General features: G+C 37.7%; 1 long non-coding RNA gene across 2 annotated transcripts in view; it reads left to right on the top strand.

The window, feature by feature from the left end:
* Positions 1–1,571: 1,571 nt before the first annotated feature.
* Positions 1,572–19,412, top strand: part of LOC123333729 — a 116,561-nt gene continuing 98,720 nt past the window's right edge. The window contains exon 1 of one of the 2 annotated variants that reach the window (XR_006551215.2): positions 1,572–2,644. This is a non-coding gene — a long non-coding RNA (uncharacterized LOC123333729). The remainder of the gene's footprint in view (positions 2,645–19,412) is intronic. The other variant, XR_006551216.2, reaches the window with a different exon arrangement.

The following is a 19,412-nucleotide window of genomic DNA, read 5'->3' as shown; positions in this document are numbered from 1 at the left end:
TTTATATGCTGACTGAAGTTATTTTTATTTCCCTTTCATATTGCAATGTATTTTAATTTTTATGTCATTGTCAAATATAAAGCTTAATTCAATAAATTCAAAAGGATTAAAGAACTTGCCTTTATAAATTAATATAATCAAAGCTGTGGATGAATGCAACCCATAATTAAGAGAATCAAGAATGAGAAAAATGACAGTGAACATGACTTGTTCACTGTCAGCATATTACTGGCAGAGTTGAAACTGGGATCTGGTTTTTATAACTCTCAGACCTTCCTCAGGCTCATCTGTAAGTGGGTAAAAGCTTTGGGCTGGGAAAATGCTCTGCTCACATTCTATGTATAGCATCCCTCTCTTTGGTTGTGACTTGACTACGGCAAGGTTCCTTTTCCTCTCCCACAAAGGCTTTAACCTTAAAGTGAATAAAAGCTACCATTAGTCTGCCTCTCTTCCAGGCTCTAGTCCCAGGACAATTTTCTGCTTTATTATCGTGCTGTTCAATGATGTCCTTCCCCACTTCCTGTCCTGTAAAGTCTTTTCTAATGCTTAATTGCTAGTTTTTCTAAGACTCAAATAATATATTGAAGTTTTAAAATTTGGTCAGAAGTTTACTTTTTTAGTAAGCTGTTTAATTTGAAAGGATTATAGATTCATAGAAATGTTGCAAAAATAATAAGGGAGTTGCCATATATTCTTCCCTTATTTTCTGCCACTATTAACATCTTACATAATCCTGGTGCATTTGTCAAAGCTAATAACACAAGTGTTAATTTTGGTGATTTCCCAGAAGTTGAGTGGAGGCTAGTGTGAGGGCAAAAAGTTCCTGGGAACTGCAAACTTAGGGGGACACCACATTTTATAGGCTTTCCTTCCAGTAACCCCACTACGTTTTTATGGTAAAGTTCAAGAAAATTCCCCTCTTGTCTTTGGCAGGGGAAGAAAACAGTAACCATTATCCATCATGATCAATGCCTTCTCCATATCAAAGACCTACTTTCTGGTAGAAAAGATTTTGCCAAATCTATTCTTAAACTTTATCCAGATGAAGGAACAAAACTCACTTCAGCCTTCCTATCTCACTTGAGGGGTGGAAAAACACAGGTGTCTAGGAGCAAGGCTTTAAGGAAGTATATTTGGTAGTGCTGCAGCCAGGGAAAGGTGTAGGGGCCTGAATGCAAAGAACACTGGAAAAACACTTGTGAAGGTCCAGCCTCCAAGACACAGGCACATCAAATGATTGAGACTTAATTAGAAGATCATAGAATGTCCCCTCCTCGACTTACCACCACACCAACACAGCTCCCGGCTTGGGTAGAATGCTGCTGCTGCTAAGTCGCTTCAGTCGTGTCCGACCCTGTGTGACCCCATAGGCGGCAGCCCACCAGGCTCCCCTGTCCCTGGGATTCTCCAGGCAAGAACACTGGAGTGGGTTGCCATTTCCTTCTCCAATGCATGAAAGTGAAAAGTGAAAGTGAAGTCCCTCAGTCGTGTCTGACTCTTAGTGACCCCATGGACTGCATCCTACCAGGCTCCTCCGTCCATGGGATTTTCCAGGCAAGAGTACTGGAATGGGGTGCCATTGCCTTCTCCATTGGGTAGAATAAACGTGCGCTATAACTGAAAGAACTAAAATACAGACTCTATGAACAGGGATACTTAGGGAAGTCTGAAGTCAAGGGAGGAGATCAAAACAAGGACATTGGAAAAACTTCAATTAGAATATCCTGTTGTCTCCTTATATGAGAAGTTGCATGTGACTTTCTCCTATATAGAAGAAAAGCTTTTGGTGGGCAGGGACCACATTGCACCATCTTGGCATGTTCTGCATTGGTAATAAATAGGTTGTCAGCAAGGATTTTTGAATGAAGAATTAGGTAAACAAGACAAGCATGTGTTCACATTATGGGAATATACATGGGATTGACAATAAATCCAGAGACTTAAAATCTTGATTTTTAATACATTTTTTTATTGAAATACCAACTTACAAAAGTTGGTATTTCTCCTAATTCACATAGTTTCCATTTTCTATAGATGAGTGGCTCAATCAGGGAGGCCGGTAATGATTAAGTATATATTATAGTTTTAGGCATCTCTGTTGGAAATTTCCACATAATTTTGTTTTTACTTTCATGAACATTTCATGCTGAGTCCTGGAGTGTTTTACTGTTTTTGTAATGAAATTCCCTCCCAACTCCACATGGTCCATATTCACTCATACCACTCTTTCTTTCTTTGTGTTTCTTACTTTTATTTTACTGAATTAGGAATGCAGCATTTACCGAAAAAAAAAAAAAAAAAAAAGGACACAAATGGTGCAGCCACCCAAGGACCAAGACGGTAGCCTCTTCAGTAAGCGGCATTGCAAACCTCAATATAAATTCCCCCTAATTGAAAAAGCCAGATTCCAGTTCTTTTATCAAAAAGTGCGGGCAGCTGTTGTCAGGAGCCTTCAGATAGAGATCCCTTACCCCACTGCCAGCACAAGAGAGAGAGAAAAGACGGGAGAGAAACTTTTAGAAACTGCAGAGAAAACGCCACGTTCCTCCTGTTGAGTGGGGTCGTGAGCTTCGGGTGTCTGAAAAGGAACTGGGCAGAGTGGGGAAGGGATGTTTTCTGGTCAACTTGACAAATCCCATACCAGGTATGAGTTTTTTCCTCAAGATTCTTTCTCCGCCTTTTCTTCTCTCCATATAATCTTCCTCTTACTGAGAGCTTTTTTTTCCGTCAGTATTATCTGGGCCTATTTTGGAAGCTGCGGTGTTATCTTGGAGGGTCGGGGGGCGGTCTGTGAGCAAGTTGGGTGGTCACAGAGAGAACTCCTGGGGCTGCTCCGTCCAGATTCACGCTGGGCATCCAGCTGTATTTCTTCCACGTCGCCAATGGAAACAGAAACCAACTCTGCAACACAGAGGCGTCCCCACTATCGCCGAAGTACAATTCCACCCAAAAGCCACACAGGCTCACCTCGGGCATCACTCTGAGACGTGGAGCCCAGGAGTCGGATTCAGCGTCCAGGTCGACGTGGGGTCAGTGTACGTCCGGGTCGACGTCGGGGTCAGTGGATGCTCTGTGGTGGGAGTGGGAGCGCTGGGCACCGAGGCTGGAGACCCGAGTCACCACACAAGTGCTCTTTTTCTAGAGGTAGGGACAGCCACTGTTTGGGTGATGTGTTTACATTTCCTCTGTGGTCTTGACTGAACAAGCTGATGTTTATCAGTGAATTACCTCTGACTCCGAGTTTCCTTCCAGATAAAGATCTCATTTTTAGGAAATGTGTTAATAAATGAGAAACAGCCTCAATGAACGCCTTCTTTGGTTATAGTTTTACTGTGCTCGTTGAACCCGGCAGCATTCATACCTGTATTTCCTGAGCATTGGTCAAAAAAGGTGGTTGGCTTGATTTATTTTATTGAATACTAGAATATAGATGCTGAAATAAGGTATATGTAGTGCTGGTCGAAACATTGAAGACAACTTATAAACAAAATACCGTTGTATGGGGGAGGGTGGTGGGAGAGAGAGAGAGAGGGAGAGAGAGAGAAACACACTGTCTTCAGAAATCCAGCTTAACACATTATTGACCAGAGACGTATTAGTATGTCTTTTGTTACCCAAACATTATTGACTAGAGACATTTCAATATCACCTACATAACAAATCACTGGCCACAGGTGTTAGTTTGTGGAAAAATCCCTGTGTCAATAAGTAGTTAAGATATTGCTTATTGGGTTCCTAATGAAAGCAGTTCAGTTCAGTTCATTTCAGTCGCTCAGTCGTGTCCGACTCTTTGCGACCCCATGCACAGCACGCCAGGCCTCCCTGTTCATCACCAACTCCCGGAGTTCACTCAGACTCACGTACATCGAGTCAGTGATGCCATCCAGCCATCTCATCAGGAGACCCTCAAATTCTTGGTGACTAGGTGTTATCCTTAGGACAGAAATAAAACTCCATATAACACGTAAATTATGTATCTTGTATTTTAAAGCAGTTTTTCATGATTTGTTTCAGTATGGTTCACGTGAAGTTCATAAACATGATTTAAATATCAAAATGTAACATTTTCCTTCCAACTTCGTCCAAGTTCGAGAAACTGAGAGAAATAGTATTTCAAGTGACTTTAGTGTTTGGCTCACTGGAAAGTTAGGTTTTTGAGCAGGGATGGTACATCAGCCTTTTTTTATGACCGGATAAAATATTCTCTCAGGCCCTCTGATGCTCTTGGTACTTTTTCTGTGAGCATCGGGCAAACTTGGGCTCTTAAGCACCTTGTTTGCCTTGAGGCTGAGAAAGATGTGTTCCTGACAGAAGACACAGGGAGGAAGCACCCTGGTTTTGAGCACATAAACTAGACTCCTGGTTTATTATCAGTCTCTTAAGTTTGATTGTAGAAGTCCAGCTTTTAGAGCCCAATTGACTGGGACTGTACTGTTATACTTGGGCTCCTGACAAAATGGCTATTGGACCTGGGATTGAAATTATCCTGTCATCTTGAGAGGCTCTGTCAGAGTGACCTGCTCACCTCCCTCTTAGCTGGCTCCTTCTTTTTTTCAAAATAGGGGGTTCTTTTGTGTTTTTTCTTTGTTGGTTAATCCATTGAGAGACAAATTCAAATATAGATCAAATGACTGGCCGTTTCTAACCTTGAGTCTGTGGATTTTTTTTTAATCTTAAAAATTATTGGAGCATAGTTGATTTCCAATATTGTGTTAGTTTCAGGTGTACAGCAAAGTGCATCAGTTGTATGTCTATATATATCCACTCTTTTTTAAGGTTCTTTCTCCATTTGTCCATTACGGAGTACTGATTAGAGTTCCCTGTGCTATACATCCCGTTCTTACAAGTTATCTATTTTATGTATAGCAATGTGTATGTTAGTCCCAGTCTTCCAGTTTATACCTTCACTGCTTATACCCTGGTAACCATAAGTTTGTTTTCTATATCCCTGGCTGGATCTTTTTAAGAGTAGAATTATTGTTGCTTAGAGCTTACACAGCCTTTTCCAGAATAAATTGTTCATTTCCTTTCTAACTTTATTCCACCCTCCCAGGAATTTCTTCACCCACAGAGTCCCCGAATCTCCTATGGGTTACTCATACTTGCCCATGAATCATGTGGTCTCATTAGTGGCTCTTCCCACCTCTGCAGATTCAACAGAGTGATGAGCAAAGTAGAGACCATGTGCTTCCTAAGTGGCCTGTATTGAACCCTCTTGGTCCGGTGCTTTGCTCACTACTATTTGTCAGCTTGATGTGCCGGTCGAGATTTCTGCCTCATTTCTGCTGGAACAAATGTTCTTTTCTGAGGATAAGCAGGAATCCCTTCCCATTATATCATGTTTAGCTCCACAGCAAAAGTCATTTTGCTTCAGCAGTTATATTGGGAAAGGGTTAACCTAATTCATGGTTATTTCACTTGAATTCTTTTTGTGTTCATCAAAATTTACATATTTGCCAGGTGCATATGCCTTAGCAGACTCAGTTTCCTGTTGATTCTGTACCAAATTACCACAGACTTAGCGGCTTACAACAACACAAATTTATTATCTTATGGTTCTGGAGGTTGGAAGTCCAAGATGTGTCTCACTGGGCTAAAATTAGTCAACAGGGTCATGTTCCTTTCTGGAAGATCTAGGAGTAAATTCATTCTCCTGCTTTTTCCAGCTTCGAGAAGCTGCTCATGACTTCCTCTAAAGCTGCAATGTCTGGTTGAGTTTTTCTCCCATGGCATCACTTGTCACCAAGTTGTGTCTGACTCTTTGTGACTCTATGAGCTGCATCATGGCAGGCTTTCCTGTTCTTCACTACCCACACTGAAGTTTGTTCATGATGATGTCCATTGAGTCGGTGATGCTATCTAACCATCTCATCCTCTGCCACCCTCCTGTTTTGGCATCACTTTAAAGCTGATGTTTCTGTTTCCCTCTTCCATGTTTAAGGGAGCTTGTGATTACATTGGTTCCACCTGGATAATCCATATTAATCTCCCTATTTTAAGTCAGTTGCTTTGTAATTTTAATTCCTTTTGCTATAATTCCTCTTTGCTGTGTATAATATATCCACAAGTTCTGGAGAACAGGGCCTGGATATCTTTGAAAGGCCATTATTCTGCTAACCACACATATATTCATTACAACTAAAGACCAGGAAACAGAATAAGGGTAAAATTCAATCATTCTGATAGTTGAGAGTTTCGTTTGATGACAATATTTAATTTTAAAGATAAATGTTATTTGAATCCACATATATTTAATTGTTCAAATAGTTTTCTTCTGTATTCTCTCCAACTGATACCTAAATTTTAGAGTTTAGATCTCTAATAAAAATGTAAATGTGGAAAGGAAAATTCTTTGGACTCCACAATCCATTCATGTCTTTCACCTTCTCACTTCTGGTAAAAAGGTGGTTCTTTCAATATAATGATATACTATTTTCTAAGTCCCAGTCAAAATGAATGATAAATATTGTGAAATTGGAAATATAAATACTTTTTTCATTAGTAGCAAACCTTCCAATGTTTTTCAAGTATTTTGAGCGCAAAGTTTTTTTTTTCCTTATGATATCAGTATAATTTTACACTAAGGCAGTTGGGATATTTTCAGCAGTTGTGGATTGAGAAATACCATGACAAAGTCTATTATGGTTTTACTAATGCTTTAAGATAAGTATGCACATTATTCATTATGACACACAGATATTTTACTGACAATAGAACATATATGTATATGATATTCTATGTATTTATTTTATATACACTGTTTGTGCATGTGTACTAAGTTGCTTCACTTGTGTCCGACTCTTTGTGACCCTATGGACTCTAGCCCACCAGGCTCCCCATCCACAGGATTCTCCAGGCAAGAATACTGGAGTGGGTTGCCACACTCTCCTCCAGAGGATCTTCCCAACCCAGGTGTTGAACCTATGTCTCATATGTCTCCTGCATTGGCAGGCTGGTTCTTTACCACTAGTGCCACCTGGGAAGCCCAAAGTGTTAGTCACTCAATTGTGTCTGACTCTTTGTGACCCCATGGATTGTAGCCCACCAGGCTCCTCTGTCCATGGAATTCTCCAGACAAGAATACTGGAGTGGGTAGACGTACCTTTCTCCAGGGGATCTTTCTGACCTAGGGAATCTGCATTTCAGGCAGACTCTTTACTGTCTGAGCCACCAGGGAAGCCCCATACACTGTTCACAGGCCCCTTATAACAAATGCAATTCAGAAACCTGGTTAAACCCAGATGGCAAGCTGCTTACTATAAGTCAGAAACCTCTCAAATCTGTCTTCTTAGTCTTCATCAACAGCAAAAATTTTAATTCAGCTATTTTAGAGTACTGCAAAATACAGTTGCTTCACTTTTGTCACTTTTGACAATTAAAATTGAGAACTTGGAATCTACAAAGAAAAAGTGTTGGAAATTCTGAAATAGAAATGTGTAAATAAATTGATTTTTCATCCCTATCTCTAGTAGTTGCCTAGTATAAAACATGTGATTTAAAATTATTTAATGTACAGAATTAAGATATGCTTATTAAATACTACTTGATAATTTAACCCACAGTCTCTCAGAACAAATTCTAAAAACTCTTGAGCCAGATGCATATTCAAATTTTATTCTGATTTAAGACTTTAAGAAGCAGGATGCTTATTTATGATAAAGTGAAGAATATCTTGTAGGCTTTCTAATAATATTAAACTCTCTACCTAAAACCTGAAGTACATTGTTTCACTGAGTGGTTGTCTGTGCTTGAGAGATCACTGTGTTTTATGGAACGATAATTGGAAAAAACTTTTAGAAAGATAAAAAGAAACATTTGATGAGATACATAAATGCTATGTACTAGAATATTTATTAGAAAAAATAAGTAAAAATCTTAAACAATAATTAAAAAAAATTTCCTATTGGCTTATTGATAATTAATGTGGAAAATAAATCACGTACCTAAAATAACTGCTTAAATGAGATTGTGGAAAATTTAGCTTAGTAAATTGAAAAAGTCAACTTAAAATTATATAGTTTAGCTAACAAATCTTTTCACCTTGTCTCATTCATTTTACTAGATAATATTTTTAGAAGCTTTATCTCTCAGTTAAGATTTGGTTCAGTTCAGTTCAGTTCAGTTGCTCAGTCATGTCCGACTCTTTGCGACCCCATGAATCGCAGCACGCCAGGCCTCCTCCTAAATTTTTAAATAGTTCCTCAGGTTTATTTAGATGATGTATTTAAACTTGTTATTAATGGAATATATGTTGGATGTTTACTGCAAGCTTTTCTGTTCAGATGACTGTGGTACAAATTTCCTCTAAAATAACTCTTGATCCAGATTTAAGATTATCAGGAGCCCAGAAATGCAGAAATGACATTAACAATGTATAATTCCATGATAGTTAAAATTTTCTCAAATCTGATGGAGAGGAGGGATTATATGCCAGTAAAATAAGTAAAAGACATTGGCGTATTTCCATTGCTAGGGGCTGAGGACACAGGATATTTACAGGTTAAATGGGGCATACATTTTAGTTTATGTGCCCATTATAGCCACTGTTGACAGGAAACAGGATGCACACAGTGTGAAACATGACTTGCAGAGTCACTGGAGGTTGGTTCTCTGAAATTTACTGAGTCCACTGCCATTAACAGCCTGTGTAAGTAGGAGCCTGCACAAAGTATTTTGGTTTTATTTACATAGCTAAACAGTGTATTAAGAATTGATCATTTATCATTCAAGTTTTATAAATAACCATTGAATCTTTTATTAAGAGTACTAATCTATAAAAAATGGTGATACCTAGCCTGAAGATACTATTTTTCCATGAGGTATTAAATAAATTTTTAAAGTAAATTTCTGGCACATAAGGAAATCTACATTGGTAAGTTAGAAATCATATGATATTTAGGAATGCTGTGATGGGAATATTTTATTGCTGTTGCTTTTGTAAATGTTACTGTTTGAGAGAGACTTTTAAGTTCTTCCTATCAAAGCTAGATGTAGACAAGAGCATGGATTAGTTTAGATTATATATCAAGGTTTCTAACAAAATAACACATCATGCTTTCTAGTGGTTAGATGTGACTGTTTGATATTTAATTCTAAAGAAGCAATGATGGATAGTTGAAAAGAACATAGTATAGTTTCAGTCCGTCCTGGGCTCACGCGTTGCGAGCTGTGTTACCTTCAGGTCGCTTTGCCTTATTCTGCTTCAGTTTGCTCATTTTATAAATGATGATAATAGTAGCACGTACTTCAAGAGGTTGTCTTGAGGATTAAATGGGTTAATATGCATAAAGCACGTAAAACATTGCCTGACATCTTCTAAGTGCTTTTGAAAAAGGTGTTTACATATTTATTATTATACACCAGGCACTGTGCTGGAGTCTGGAAGAGGAGTGCCGTCTGGGCCCTGTTCTCGGAGAGCTCACACTGCAGTGTGGGAGGAGGGGCTACCCAGATCACCTCCGTGCCACGTGTTCAGCTTCTGTGTGAGATCCATGCAAGCTGCTATGGCAAAAGCTTGACTGTGGGTTTCTCAAATAGAATATCTGAGCTGTTTCTTGAAACTAAGAAATTATCCAATCGAAGGAGCCGGGGAAGGGCATTTCATTTAGAAAATAGCTTGAAGGCAGACACAGAAGGGTGGGATAAAATTATGCAGGGAACGTCTAGTAATTCTATTTCAGAAAGCTTAATCACAGGGCCTATCTATACCTATGTATGTCCCTCGCTCCCCGTGCCGCTGCTTTGGTTTATTCAAAGGAAATCAAATGTTTTTATATTGGTCATAGACCCTGCAAACCAGCACAGTACTTTCCACTTATCTTAAGCACATCTGGGAAGAAGGATGTGGGAACAGATATTTTACTTGAGAAATGACCCCAGGAAGCACAAATGAAAAAGTACTGAAAAAGAAACAGAAAGAAAGAAGTGCAAATGAGGTGTGTGTTAATAAGTGGGTTTCTATTTTGGAAATTGACGGCTCAATCCTATTAGTGATCTTCTGAAAAGACATGTAGAACATATTTCTGAATCATTCCAGGGGAAAATGGAGAGATGGGTGTTTATTTATCAACTTTCACCCCTGCACATACAGCATTAGTTGAAGGTTTTATTTTGAAGCCTTTAGTCAGCAAGCTCTTGTGGGGCTGGAATTAGCTCTCATGAAGAGGAGAGAGATGCAGTGTTTAGAGTAGAATGGTATCAGCACACTAAGAACTGTCTTCTGCAGCTTCAGGTGAGTTCAGGGGGAGACTTAGAAGTTAGGAAGGAGGGACCAGCTGAGGGAACACAGTCAGGTGAGCTGTCAGCCCTCTGAAGACTTGATTCTGTGGCCTCTGGTAACAAGAATGAGGCAGAGGCTGACTGGAGACTTGAGATAAAGGTGAAGTAGGGAGAAGAGAAATCATTGAGCATCTCACAGACCATGTAATGCTGGCAATTTATCTTTTATTATTAAGTTCTTTAAAACGATTTTCATAGAATGTGAAGTATTTGAATTTGCATTTTGGGTTGCTGTCTTAGATTGTAAACATTATCCTTAACTGGAAAATAACATAAATGTATCTGATTTGCTGAACATGGTTTAAAATGTGTCTTGCCCACAAGTGGAGATCTGGGATTTAGCAAAAAAAAAAAAAAAAAAAAATTAGATTGTGTTATAATTTAATTCAAGCTAATTAAATTATAAAACTATTAAATTCTTTGAACATGTTTTAAGTTGGTGAAAAAGTAAGTAAATTGCAGTATTTTTATAGTATAGAGTAAAATGTATGTATTTCTACACATTTACAGAATTCTATCAATCTCTCTCATGATGTCACATATTGGGTCAGAATGTAAAAATGCACCACCATATTAAAGAATGTTATGCATAGTAACTGATGAATGCAAGCAATTAACCTTTTAAGTTTTATTGTGACCATATGCCATTTTATTTATGTTTTTCCAGCTTTATTGAAATATAATTGACATGTTGTGTAAGTGTAAGATGTACAACATGTTGATTAAATAAGACTGGAGCTATCACTTCAAGATATTGATTTCATTTTCTTTGGCTCTGTACCTAGAAGTGGGATTACTAGATCATAACCATGTGCTATTTTAGATACAAGCTTTAGGATCAAAGAATTGTATAATATTCATGCTAGGTGTATTCCTATTTGTCCCCACTCAGTGGGCGTACTCAGAGAAGTGAATGACAGAGCTTTAATTGCTTATTTCTGCATAGTATAGCATCAGTTACAGAGTTTAGTATTGACTTATGTTAACAACTTTGTAGAACTAATGAATAATTGCATTTACAGTGATTATTAAACAAAAGAATAATTTGCAGGGTATGATCAAGTTACTTTAATTCACTGTTTCAAATTTCTACTGATAATCCCTTTTATATTATAATGTGACTATTTCATGAAAGTTCTAATACTGTTCTGTGATCTTAAATCCTTTGACAGAGATCACTCTATATTTCCCATCAGCAGTTTTTAACATGCACATTAACCACATTGAATAATTTTGTAAGATGGAGTTAATTTACCTGGCGAGTTCACACATAAATCCAGTAGAATAAGGCTAAATTTACCACATTGGTGGTATAGTGTGAGCATAGCTGCCTTGCAAGCCGTTGACTTGGGTTCAACTCCCACCCAATGCAGCAGGCCTACCTTTGGGCTTCCCTGGTGTCTGAGCTGGTAAAGAATCTGCCTGTAATGTGGGAGACCTGGGTTCTATCTCTGGGTTGGAAAGATCCCCTGGAGAAGGGAACAACTACCTGCTCCAGGATTCTGGCCTGGAAAATTTCACGGGCTACAGTCCATGGTGTTGCAAAGAGTCGGACACGACTAAATGACGTTCACTTTCACAATATATTTAGCTGTATCAGAATGGATATATATTTGATTATGTTAAGTTTAATGTCCAAAATAACAGCTCTTGAGTTCCTAGAAAAAATGTTAGTCCACTTAAATGTGCATGTGTGGTGTGGGTACACGTATTGTTTTTGGAGTATTTGTTAATATGTATATCTACAGAGAGATACATAGAGATACTTAGCCAAAGATAATTCACTTTTCGGCTATTTCTCACAGTTTAAAAAACCCTAACTAGGTACTGTTTTCACTGATTAATTGTTGAGAGCCAACTAAATGTTATACTTTGTCCAGGAAAGATGTACATTTTCGAAATTCCCATAACGTGGAGGAAGAAACTGCTGAGTCTGCCAACCCAGAGACACTCCACGTCGCTGAAATATAGAATAGAGAACTGCCAGAATGTCAGGACCCAGGTAGCTTAGCACGGTCCCTGATGTTATTTTTACGGGAAGGAAAAGAAACTTCCTTATAAAGATTCTTCTTTCAGCCATCTCAGGGCAATTAACTGCACAGGCAAAGTTCAAGTGTAGTGTCTTTATGTATATAAAATAATGTAAAGGCCTTTGTTATACAAACAGCACACAGATTGCAGTGGCAGTGTGTTGTGGACAAAAAATAAAAGGAATCTCACTAAGCTGTAGTGTTTCCCAGGCATGTGATTTATCATCTGCACTGTGCTATCCTAATGACAAAAAAAAGCATCTAAACTACCTTAAATTGTTCACGTAATTATTTTAAACAATACAACTGCTTGTCTTTTCTTTGTCATTGTTGGACAAGTTAAAACTTAATATGGAGTGGAATTTTTCTGTAATACATTCCTTAGTACCTATGTACTTAGAGTCAAAGACGATAACTATTGCACAGCCTATGATTCTATTCCACTCCATTTTCTCTGACTCATTCAAGGTTTCTTAATTATTTTTATAAGAGGCTTTACTGGTTTTAGTCTGCTATAAGTAATTTGTACTTTTAGTGGGAAGTTGGGAATTTTATGAATATATCACTTGCGTGTAATCTGTGTCTACTTTCACTCAGATCACTATTTACTGAGCTTGGTCTGCTCTGCTCATCTTCCTGTAGTAAAACCATCCCTACCCTACCTTTTGTTCATTAAATGTTCAAGATACATCTCACCTATCTACTAATTGATTATATGAAATATGCTCAATATATGCACCTTTATCTATATATTGACTTTCTATAATTCCTGAACCCCAGGATTATCTTTTTCTTAGAGCAGGATGCCACAATGTTACCTTCTGTGCAGTCCATCTGGGAGAGCAGAGGGGAGCCCCTAGGATGGTTGGAAAAGGAAAACAGGGACTCTTGTAGAATATATACATACCACATTAACACTAAATGATAGACAATATTGATTGTGGTAAGATGCGTTTACCTTGTAGTTGTTACATATTAAGGTTGCAAAAGGAAGAGATCATCTTTGTTCCTTCCTCTCCCACCTGGAATTTTTAAAGCTGTTTGTACCCTTCTAGAGGGAGCTTCCTAGGTGGCTCAGTGGTAAAGAATCCACCTGCCAATGCAGGAGACACAAGAAATGCAGGTTCAATCCCAGGGTTGGGGAGATCCCCTGGAAGAGGAAATGGCAACCCACTCCAGTATTCTTGCCTAGAAGTCTCATGGACAGAGGAGTCTGGCGAGCTACAGTCCATAGGGTCACAAAGAGTCAGACGCAACTGAGGATGCGTACATGCACCCTTCCAGAACATAATGGGCCAAACTGACCTAGGCTTGAGACTGAGAAACAGAACAAGTCAGATTCTGAGGGAAGGTTAGAGGAGTTAAGAGGCTTAGGGTATCCTGAAGAAAGTGGAGAATTGAAAGAGTGAGACACATATTCTGGGTTCTCTTTTGCATCAATTGGAAAGACAGATTAAAAAAAAAAAACTGATAGGCAAACATTTATACATGTGGCTTATGTGTATATTATTAAAAATAGAGATAAAGGAGACATCGCATTTGTACATCAACGGTATGCCAGTCATTTGCATATACTTTCACATTTACTTTTCAAATAAATTTGAAAGAAAGGCACTACGGTTAGCTCCAGTTTGCAGATGAGCAGTGGGCTGAGAGAGGTTATATAACTACCCTGTACAGGCTCCCCACTAAAGGGGTGAGAATTCCCACACCAGTCTCTCCAGCTCAATTAATTGCTTGAATTCAAACTCTTAGAAAGAATTTTTTTGGTAGATAAACTTAAAGTTATTAAAATTTTCTTATGTTATAAAAGTGTTATTTTCCTAAAGGCAATAATTTTAATTTTCTTTCTTTTCCCAAAATCCCACTCCATTCAGATCTATTTCATTTGTACCAATGAAATTGCCAATATGCTTTTGCTAGTCTAGCATGTTTAAATGCAAGTTAAATGACTTGGAATTAAAAGATATTCATGAACATTTCCTGAGGTATTTTAAAATTGCATAAGCTCTCAGTTCTTTATGGATTTGTGAGAAGGTATCATATTCACCAAGCTGTGCTGTTTTTGGAAAACAAAAATCTCTTCCCTCTCACCTTCTTCTCACATTAAAAAAAAAAAAAAAAAAAAAAAAGGCAGATCTCTTTAAAGACTGCCATTGTCAGCTTATGTCCTGTCTTTACAAACGTCTATGGAAAGTGCTGAAGAAAGCAAGAATGATACTTGGATAAATCCTATATGTAATAATCAAGTGTATTTGCTTCTTAGCACTCTCATAGAATCCAAGGGCTGCCTCTAATTGCCATCTTCTGATGGTTACAGATCCTGACAAGGAAAGTCATGTTCAAATACCCATCCAATTTAAGAAATTCTACTTATTTCCAGATTTTGTTATTTAAACCCTTCAAAGAGTTTTTAATAGCAGAAATTAAAACAGTTAATCAAAACAAAGCTAATTCAAAACAAAGTTAATCGTAAATGTGTACACAGCTTTGATACTTGGCTGTATAAAAATTTTAAGCAGTAATATTTACTTTCCTAGACGACCGAACTTAGTCTTTTTCAAACTAAACTTCCTAATTACTTTCAAACTAATACTCACTTTAGTCAATACCCAAATAAATGTTTGGCTCTGTTTGTAACATGTGGCTATATGACACCAATGACTTAGTCTTTTGGGATTGATGGTGTGACTTTTTCCATCTTATCTCAGAACAGTGAAGATTCCAATTTGTAGCATGCTGTAAGCAAGATCAGCTACAAAATTAGTGCAGCCCAGTACAAAATAAAATTAAGTTCTTTGTGTTGAAAAATGATTAAGAATTTCAAGATAGCAACATCACAGCATTAAACCAAGTGTGGGGACTTTCTCAGCACTGGACCCCGTATGACTACATAAGTCACACACCCAGGGAACCAGTTCTGGCTATAAAATTTCATATGCTTGTTGCCTTGCTCCTTCTGGTAATAGTCTAGATTCCAGGTACCCTGTAAATAGACATATTGAAAAAGTGGTGGATATACTACATCTGCCTCCAAGTAAAGATTAAGTAGATACTCCTTTTTTATTTTGAGGATGTCTATGAAACATACCTCACAGTCAGTAAACTCTCAGAACTGGTAGTAGGAAAAATTAAAACACTGCTCTATCAAACTTGTTTTGAAATTTAATACTTTAAAAAATGACTAGATGCAAAATGCCTTTATGAAAATGTCTACTTTTTGTCATTATACTAATAAATCTTTCTAGGATTCTCTTCAAAATGAATATCTCATTTTCTTATAGCTCAGACTGGCCACACAGATACTCTTTTCTATCAGAGTGTACCTGATGCCTGCATTGAAGGTTATTAGTCTTTATCTTGAATTGCCCCTCTTATCTGGTGTGTCCCAGTGTGTATTTTTAATGTGCATAAATCATATGAATTATTTATTCCAAACCAGTGGTTCTTGGTATGTTGGTTATTTCTTATTACATAATTAATAAGAATTAATAGAAAAGAGTATCTGTGTGGCCAGTCTGAGCTATAAGAAAATGAGATATTCATTTTGAAGAGAATCCTAGAAAGATTTATTAGTATAATGACAAAAAGTAGACATTTTCATAAAGGCATTCATCTATGGGGTCGCACAGAGTCGGACACAACTGAAGCGACTTAGCAGCAGCAGTAGCAGCAGTGGTTCTTGGTATGTTGATTATTTCTTATTACATAATTAATATATTTAGTCTAAAGCAAAACAGAACATTTGGGACATGAAAAGTGAATAAATTACCCATATTTTTCCTACTTTGAGTTATCAGATTTTACTATTGGAATATGGAACAATGAACAAGAGACATCTTTTTAGGCCAATAAATATAGTTTTATGTCATTTTAAATATTTGTATTATAGTCTATTATCTAGTAGTAGAATTTATATACTTACCTCTTCTGCTGAAGAGTAGGGACTGTGATCCTTTTCCAAGCCTTTCTCTCAGTCTTTCTGATCAGGCTGTCATTATATCTTATCTTACAGCTCTAGCAGGGCCTTTTAAACTACTGTTTAGTTTGTAAGAAAGTCATTGCATTGTTTTTTAACTTCATTTTCTCTTTGAATATAATACTATTTCTCCCTCTTGTCTCAACTGTGACTCATTCCTGTTCCAAGTCCTGTTCCTCATCACTGACCCTGTGGGCAATTTTCAATCTCGTGTACACTGACTTCATGAAGGATGCCTTGATACCTAAGGGGTCATGTTTCGGCATATAATAATAGTATTTTTATGAAAATCTAAATACACAATCATTTCTTATTTAGTGTTATCTGTTCTTTCATGCTCTAGGCCATCAGTAGCTGTCACTACATACATCTCTAGTGCTGCTCACTTGTGGACTTCCATATAGATTGTCAGTGTAGACAAGTTCAATTAACATTGCTGCATGCTATGAGAATTTGCCCCATTCTTTCAGATTTGGAGTTTCTACTTGAGACCACTGTTTCCTATTTTGTCCACAGTTTCTGAACTTGTCCACTTCAGCTATCACAACCATCAATCACAAAAGTCTCTCTTTGTGGCTCCAAGTCAGCTGCTCTGAATGATCTCTTTGCAAAGTTTTCAGTAACCCCTATCATGATTTGTATGTACGCTATGTGGTCTGTATTTCATGGTATTCCACCCTGCTGCTGCTGCTGCTAAGTCGCTTCAGTTGTATCCGACTCTGTGCGACCCCATAGACGGCAGCCCACCAGGCTCCCCGTCCCTGGGATTCTCCAGGCAAGAACACTGGAGTGGGTTGCCATTTCCTTCTCCAGTGCATGAAAGTGAAAAGTGAAAGTGAAGTCGCTCAGTCGTATCCGACTCCCAGTGACCCCATGGACTGCAGCCTACCAGGCCCCTCCGTCCGTGGGATTTTCCAGGCAAGAGTACTGGAGTGGGTTGCCATTGCCTTCTCCGATTCCACCCTAGCTACCCTCATTATTTGATGAAAAATCTAACCTCAGTGTTATTTTTAAATGGCAGATGATTGCCTTTCAGTTTACTGTCATTTTGAGGTATTTCTTAGGTCTGTGCAAAATGAATTTTTGTGTACGCAACATAAAATATACTCTGCAAAATACACTCTCAAGTTTGATGAAACTATAGCAGAAATTGTTATGTAATAAGTAAAAAAATCTCATGTTGATAAAGATATTCTTCTTTAATAAATATCTTCCATGTAATGTTTAAAATATTTTTTAATACTAGGAAAAGTTTTGTCCTTAAGTTTTTTATGAAATTTTGCTATAATATATCAAAAAGGAGTGCTTCCCACTTCCTTCTCTCTTTGATCCAAATCATTTCACTAGTAATTCATTTAACAACTTTCCAGCAGGGCTTTTTTCTATAGATACATTGTTAAACTATATAATAATGTATCTGTTTGATAAGTATTTATTCAGTGTCCATTTTTAATCCTTGTCCATTCTCCATCCTTGGTATATGTCAGTGAAAAAAATGACAGGCCAAAAAACCCCTCCTTATGTTAAAAGAGAGAAATGGGAAGCAAACAGAAATAATTTTAGAGAATGAAGACTGTTAAGGAGTGTAATCAGGGAGATGGGGAACTTAAACAGTCAGGGAATGCATTTCTTAAAAAATGATATTTAAGCTGAGAAGAAACGAGTCATGCACACGTCCAGATAAAAACACCCAAGCAGAGGGAACAGCAAGAGTAAAGGCCCAGTGAGCCTGGCGGATCATTAGCTGAGGCTCAGGTACAAGGAGGAAGTAATGTGACGTTGTAACAATAAGTGAAAAAAAAAAAAAAAAAAAAAAAGCTTAAGAAATAAACTCATGCTGTGAATCAAGATAGAGATGTGGATGACAGGATAAGGTCAAGTAGAAAACACAGATCTTTGGGGTTGATAAGGCCAAAAATTGAGAAACCAGGATATTGGGCAGATCATCTTCATGGGAATTATATTCTGTAAGAATGCTGACAAGGGCCGTGGTGGAGATATGTATCTGAATTATATCTGACTGTTAAACCAGAGATCCCAAGGTTAGCAGAACATCGTCATGCTGCTGCACCGCAGAACAGAAGTGTTTTTGAGCTAAGAAGGAAGGAGAGTACAGTGTTCAGGAGGTTATGCTAAGTCCTTGTTTGATTGTCTTTACTATTAAGTATGAACCTTCAAAGAGTCCTTTACCCTTTATCTTTAGGCTAAAGGAAAAAAAAAATAAAGTACTGGTTTTTGTCATGATACAGTTTTCTCTGTGCTTCAGAGCTAGTGACTGAAATGTGGTAATTGACACAATACCTGTTCGATAAACAGATGAATCAATGAAAAAGAATTAGACAATTGCTTATCAAGCACTAAAAACATTTGTCCTTCAAGCTTCCAGTACTCTAGTAGTTCATATTACAGTGTTTCTACAGTCCACTTACACAGAAGATAGCTTGGTGCAGTGGACAGAGCACAGACAGACAGGGTTAAATGCTAGCTCTATTATTAACTTGTGGTAGGACCAAAGGCAAGTTCTTTGACCTCAGAGAGGTTGAGTTTCCTTTCCTTCCATATTCCAGATCCATGCTTTACACCCAAACTAGTAAGTAAAGTCAATAAACCTAAAATATTGCTTTCTCACATGACTGGTTTTGAAGCTGTGTAGAGCTATCTCAAATATTTGTTCCCTTCAAGATAGTGATTTCTACACATCTTTCTAGCTGTTGACTATGTGGGGGTCAACAATTGGATGACTTAGTATTCTCAGAAATATGACAGTATTGCAGTTCACAGCCTCCTGTGGCTCAACAGAGTCATAAGGCTAGTTCTATTCAGTGGGTTATCAGAAGTCAACTGTGGGCTAGGCACTGAGTGGCAGGGTAAGATGCTAAGAAATTCTTATCTTCTTAGGTAGAAATCTAAGATGACTCTCAAAATTCCTCCCTAGTGTACCTTCCATATATAATCCTTTCTCCCTTGAAATGGACAAATCTGTCAGCAAGATGGGATATCATTCCTGGGATTAGGTTACATTATATGCCAAAGTTGGAAGATTTTTGCAGATTTTAGGGACCAAAATTATTCTGCATGGATTTGATGTAATCATTTGATCCCTTAAAAGAGAAATTCTGCTGACC

The sequence above is a fragment of the Bubalus bubalis genome, chromosome 5 (genome assembly GCF_019923935.1).
Source record: "Bubalus bubalis isolate 160015118507 breed Murrah chromosome 5, NDDB_SH_1, whole genome shotgun sequence".
NCBI lineage: Eukaryota > Metazoa > Chordata > Mammalia > Artiodactyla > Bovidae > Bubalus > Bubalus bubalis.
The sequence above is the reverse complement of the archived record's forward strand: the minus strand, read 5'-3'. Positions and strand labels throughout refer to the sequence as shown.